Source organism: Arachis hypogaea, chromosome 3, assembly GCF_003086295.3.
Source record: "Arachis hypogaea cultivar Tifrunner chromosome 3, arahy.Tifrunner.gnm2.J5K5, whole genome shotgun sequence".
Classification (NCBI taxonomy): domain Eukaryota; kingdom Viridiplantae; phylum Streptophyta; class Magnoliopsida; order Fabales; family Fabaceae; genus Arachis; species Arachis hypogaea.
In genome coordinates, this window is record NC_092038.1 from 30,133,882 (window position 1) to 30,141,078 (window position 7,197).

Sequence of the window (7,197 nt, forward strand, 5' to 3'; positions counted from 1 at the left end):
ATATAGGATTTTTTATTTAAATAAATAATTTATTTACTAAAATAAATAAGTTTACACTATAAATGAAATAAGACAGTGAGAGTGACACGTATATATCTGATTTACAATGTAAATAAGATACGTGTAAATTTATCTCTTGTACAATATGTGGTAAATTATAATGTTTACACGGTAAACGAAATACAGTAAGATAAAATTTTAACAGCTATAAAAGGATGTGCAACCTTTTGCATTATCCACGTACATTTCATATCTTCTTCTCATCCTTTCTTTCTCAAAAAATAGGCAAAAATGTCCAATAATAGCATATATGTGGTTGTCTGTGTGTATCCCAATTGTCGTATGAGAAACAGTAATAATGAGATGATATTTGAGTGTGATAATCCGTTAGTGTTGCGCACTCGAGGAATAAGTTCCTTATCCAAGTTGAAGAATCTGATATTGAGTAACCTTGGTGGTGTAGGGAGAAAAGAGATCAGATGGGTGGAGTATATGTTGCTAACACCGTTGGAAAAATAGAATTTTTCGGTTTTGTTTGTTTCGGCTCCAGGGCGACGAGCATGTGCGCCTCATGTTTGACATCTATGGGAGAATCATGGCGGAACAAGTTATTGAGCTTTCTATCGAGGTTGGTGATGTTGGTGGAGGTGGATCCATCCACTCGACCTTTGTGCAAGATGACCTACCTCTCACACTACCCCCGATTCATGTTGCTAGTCCAGTGGAAGATATGAACGTGGATGATGAAAGACTCCGACGAAGAGTATGTTGCGGATAGCAACGAGAGTGGTTCTTCTGAAGATGATAATGAGAAGGAGTTGGTACCAGAGACACCGGTGAAGGCAACGGTGCACTATGTTTTGCCTCTTCCCCACCCAATTCCGACACTAACAGATGTACCAAGCCACTATCATGCATTAGATCTAGATGCGATGCATGAGAAATTTCCGTTTTCCAACACCGGGGAAGACGATTACAACCTAGATGGTGGTGTGAACTTTCGGGTCGGCCACAAATTCAAAAGCAGAGATGCAGTGATGCAGGGTGTGAAGAACTACAGCATTCGCAGAAGTGTTGAGTACCGATTGGTCGAATTAAATCAATTAAAGTACCATGTGCATTGCCGCCAAGTTGCAACTGGATGTCCCTGGAGTCTCTGTGTAACCTTCTAACAGAACCTCGGATACTGGTGAGGTCAAGTTTGATTGTGGCATATTTACTCATTTATGATTGTTATATCTGGTGTAGTTTCCAATCATGAATGTTTTATTTCGTTAGGGAGGTCTAGAAGGTTGGTAGAGTGCATATGTGTTTAGCACCAACCATGTCTTAAGACCATCGACAGTTGGACAATAGCCTTATCTGCAATGTCATCCTGCCGTTGATACAGTCCAACCCATCCGTTAGCATCCTTGTCCTGCAGGGTGCAATTCGACAACTCTATCACTTCAAATCTTTGTATAGAAAGGTTTGGATGGTGAACTAAAAGGCAATTGGACAGATATACGGGCACTGGGAGGAGTCATATAACAAGATGGTGAAGCTACTATAAGCACTGCAGAGTTGTTGTCCTAGAACAATATGTGAGCTCAAGGTCTTACCATATTATGCAAGGCATCTTATGGTCCGCGACTGTAGAATGTTCGACAAAGTATGTTGGGCATTCCCGTCCTGTGTTGAGACTTTCAAGCATTGCAAGCTGTTTACTTCTGCCAATGGCACGCATTTGTATGGCAAATACAGTGGTGTGTTGCTTATTGCAATGGCACAAGACGACAACAACAATATCATTCCTATTCCTTTTGCAATTTTGAAGTCTGAGAGTATGGAGTCATGGTCTTTCTTCCTGACTAATTTGAGACGACATGTCATCCCACAGGAAGGCCTATTGATTATTTCTAATAGATCCCAGGCGATCAAGGCTGCACCGAGGGCCGATGATAGTGGTTGGAAACTTCCCAGGGCGTTCCATGCTTATTGTGTTAGACATGTGACCGCAAACTTTATATCTCGTTTCAAGTCCGCCGAGAGCAAGCGATACCTTATAAACGCTGCTTATAGTCCAAGCAAGGTCGGGTACGAGTGGTACATGGATGCCTTGAGAGGTTTGTTACAAGAGATGGCAGATTGGGCTGGTAGATTCAACAAAGATGTAACACCTTGCATACTATCTGTTGGAGTGTCTCTGGATCATCCATCCCGGGCAAATGGTGGACTCAGTCTCGAAGCCATATAAGCTTCAACAAGAAATACTCCTTTCTTTGTACTCCCTGCTGCGGAACCACTGGAGGCCTAGCACCGAGTAGTCACTCCACCAACTCCCATGTCTCGGTGCTGTACTATCTGTAGAAATCACGAAAGTACCCCCATTGGCTCCCCGTGTGCGCATAGCCCGAGGTGGTACGCAACGTTCTGCAAGGTGATAGTAGCCTCATCCCATGGCTGGTAGAACGTGTGTGTCTCCGGATGCCAGCGCTCCACGAATGCCATATCAGGGAGTTGTCAAACACGAAGTCCCTAAGAAGCACCATGTCGCCAAAGCTAGCCTCCCTTAAATACAGGACAATGGCGTCTGGTGGTGGAAGCATGTGACTCATTCGCCGAGGCAGAAGTAAGCGAGGTCTCTGACAAAAAATAAATTATCACAATTAGAAAAATATTGTATATGTGCATTGACATAACAAACTGAGTTAACTATTATATACATTTATTTAATAGAAATTTACATGTGTACTAACGGAATTTATGCCCATAAAACTTTTTACGTTAATATTTACTTAGTTAATTAATAAACATTTTCTCAATACGTTACTTAAAATAAAAATATTAACTAAAGTAATTAATAATCTAATTAACAAACTTTTACTTAATAATTTAATTCAGGTAAATACAAAATTACATAATTGTTCACTAAAAAATAACTTTTACTTGAATAATTAATAACTAAATTAATAAATTAAAAAATATGTAACCAATAAATTAACTTCAAAGGTTAAAAAACATCTACCCCAATATTTAATATCTAAATTAATAATTATGTACTTAAAAACTTAATTATAAAAAAATCAGAACCACATTCCTAAAATTATACTCTATCAATGACCTGTTGCTAATGATACATTTAGCCACCTAAACCATAAAGGAAGCATGAAATAGTAAATTCATCATTCAAAACTTTAAAAACTCAAAATTGGAAATATAAACAAAGCACTTGAACCAAGAGGAAATGAAACTAAAGACAATATAATTGAAGAGGAAATTAAGAGTACTTACAATTAAATAAGCAAAATCCAAGATCAAACTTGCTATAAAATGCTACAATAGAAATGGAAATTGAAACCCTAAGAGAGCAATGCTACACTACTCCTACTCCTACTCCTAATTACTCTCTAATCTACCTAAAAAGCTTCTCCCTTTCATATGTGTTGAATTCCCTTTATATAGCACTCCAAAATCAGCATCCAACCATCCCAAAATGGGTCAAGAGGCCTCAGAAATCGTAAGGCACGCGCTTCATTAATGCAATCACGTGCAGGGACCTGTGCGGACGCACAGACGTGTGCGTCCGCACACTCGGTTGAAAGTTGACCTATGCGTACACACAGGTGCTTGTGCGCAGGCACACATGAAAATTCTAGGTTGTGCGTACGCACGCATGGTTGTGCATACGCACACTTTGCTGTGTGTGTTTTTCCTTGTTTTCTTCATGTTTTCTCCCTTGTACATGCTTTCTTCCACTTTTGGCCATCCATTCTTGCCTAATTGACCTGAAATCACTCAACAAATTATAGATCACGGCATCAAATCATATAAAAATGGAATTAAAAATCACTAATCTAAGCATTAAAATGCATGTTTTCACATTTAAAATCAAATATGGGATCAAACACAAAAGTATGCTATTTTGGTGCTTAAGTGTGAGTTCATATGCTAGAATCCATTCAAATCAAGGCAAAATATATCAGAAAATATGGACTCATCAATTCTCCCACACTTAAACAATAGCATGTCTTCATGCTAAACCAACAAGGAGAATGATCAAAGGGGTAATCAACTTATTGAATGCAACTATCTATATGTATGCAAATATGTATATATATATATATATATATATATATATATATATATATATATATATATATATATATATAATGTCTTATAAAATTGGTGAAAACAAACGATCAAATTTTCAAGCAAGTATATAGACAAATAGGGCTAAGTAAAGGAATAATTCAATGCAACCAAAATCTAAAAGAATTGATTCACTTATCAAAATGAAGCAACTTGCATGAATACATGATAAGAAGCATGAAAACATAGAGTTGAGTAATTGAACCCTCACTAGGTGTGTATACACTCTGATTACTCGGTGTTTAGGGTCAAATCACTCAAATCTCCTTCTAATCATGCTTTCAAGGATTTGCTTTTCATCTAACAATCAACAAACAAGTGATACATGAATGAAATTATCATGAGGACTTCATATGGTTGTAACGGGGTTAGGGCAAGGTGGGATAAATATGGCCAAGTGGACTAATGCAATTGAGTCCTTGATTAGTTTAAGCTTCCACATTAACCTATATCAACCAAATCAAAACAAAAATGCAATCCTAACCTTCCATCATTTTCAATTTACTAACACATGTATGTTTTTCACAAAGACATCACATATGCAATTCTTTAATCATTTGTTTACTCTTTATGGTGACTTTGCGCCCTTTTTATGATGAAGAGTTTTTTTTTCCAAATTAGAATTGCATATGGTCTAATTAGTTCATACATGAATGTTCCCATTTTCCAAAATTTTCAATAAAATACCCAATTTAAATATTTTCACTCGCTACCAATGTTTCCCAAAATTCTCCCACACTTAAATGAAACACACTCCTTCAACCTAAGCTAATCAAGGATACAATCCAAGGTAAATCATGATTTTCTGCTTAAGGTTGTGATGTGCTATTATCAAGAACAATGGGATAAAATAAGGCTCAAAGGGGTTAACAATGGTAGATGCAAGGGTAAGGCTATATGGGTAAGTGAGCTACGCAAAGATGGCCTCAATCATGCTCAATGCAATTTAAAACGTCAATCATTGGAAATAAAGAATCAAGCAAAACCAAGATTACAATCATAGAAGAGATATAATACTCAATGAACAAAATTAGTGGTTAAAAATGTGTAACCACTCAATATAAGCTCAAAAACTCACAAGGTATTTTGTTCTTTACTCTTCTATGTTCCATAAAGAAATCATTCAAGCAAGTTTGAAAATAGTTTTCAAATCAATTCAATAGAATGCCCTTGAAGCAAAATTCTTGAAAATCTTTGTTATTTTTCACCAAAACTTATTTCCTATATGTATGTATGTTGTGATGGATGCAAATTTTCAAAAAATTTCCTAGTTCTATTCCTAATTTTCAACAAGCAAAAATTAACATGAACAATTAGGACAAAATTGAACTAGGTGCTATACTATTCACATCATCCAATCACAACTTTTATCTATAAAATATATACTAAGAAAACGATGCAAAATGCAATAGCTAAAAGTACTAACAAATATCTACAAGAACATAAGAAAAGAAAACAAAAAAATGAAACTGCAAAGTGTTCGCAAAAGAAAGTTTACTCCCCAAAAGTAGTGAATCCTCTCCCACACTTAAGCGTTGCACAGTCCTCCGTGCACGAACACGATCCGGGGAGAATGTCTCTGAGTTCCTCCACCTTCGGTTGGCAGATGCAGGGGCTTGGGTTGTGTGGGACTCTCCACGTCCAATGCGGGCATGGCATCTCTATCCTCGGCGTCCTTCCCCTCTCCCGGCTCCTTGCTTTTATGTCTCATCCTCAAAAGGAAGAGCAAAGTATAGTTAGAATCATGGGGCAAGTAGCACAATAGGATAAAGGAGAGAGTAAATAAGCATCTAATTGAGGAAGTTTGCATAGTGGTATGGAATACACACAATGGCCGGCTAACGTGGCATCCACACAATGAAAAAGTAAACATGAGTTCCTCAATTAAATGGCCTAAGTCGCAAGCAATAGATGAACATCAATTAAGCATATGCAAACTTAGGCAACTACAACAAGAGTAGTAAATTGAATGTAGGAATTATTGGATCTTGAAGTTGTGCAAGTAAAAGAGAAAAATTAGTAAAATGGCACAACAAGCAATAACCAATGTAACGATGAAAAGAAAATTACTTATTCATCCTTAGGAATAATCAAATAATCACATGGTTAAGGTGTTTGTTACAAAAAGTGACAAGTCTTGATAGGAATCAATTCAAGTCAACTCAAACAAATGCAAGGCATTAACAAGAAACAAGGACCTTGTGATGTGATTATATTGACCTAAAATCCATGGTGAACAAGCAATTCAATTCAATTCACTAAATTCAATATGTACTTGTTAAAAGTTGCACCAAATAAGAGACAAAAAGTCAATTTTTAATTCAATTTGTGCTAGTAACTCAAGACAATGGACAAGTACATTATTGAAATTCTAATTTAGAATGCCAAGCAAAGATATAGTCTAACACATATGGTCATGACAACATATGCATTAAACAAAAAAATTCATTCAGGCATTATGTCATACACATGGAGTGTAGTGCAAATATGCATCAAAGTCAAGCAAAAACTCAAACATCAACAACCCATAAATCAAAATTGAACACTTGCAATGCAACAAACAAACAGATAATTAAGCAAACTTAAACTAAATAACCAAAATTAATTAAAGAAACAAAAAATCAAGCAGGCAACTAAACATAACAAAGAAGATTAAAACAAGAAAATTAAAAAGATGAAGGATATAAAAGATAGGGATAGGTAACAGTGGCACTTATGTTAGCCACTGTGAAGCTCACGGCGGCGGAGATTCGCCGGAGAATAGAAGAAAGAGAAAAGAAAAAGAAAGAAGGAAGAAAAAATAAAAGAAAGAAGAAGAAAAGAGAAGAGAGAGAGAGAGAGAGAGAGAGAGAGAGAGAGAGAGAGAGAGAGAGAGAGAGAGAGAGAGAGACGGTGGCGGTGGTGGTTCCGGCGCCAACGGCGACAGTCGGATGGCGACGTGGTGGTCGCCATAAGGATGGGGCTGGGTGGGTTGGGGGTAGATGATCAACAGCAACAAAGGGAAGAGAAAGGAAGATTGCTGGCTGAACAGGGCACCCTTTCTCATTAACACTCAGAATGTGACAT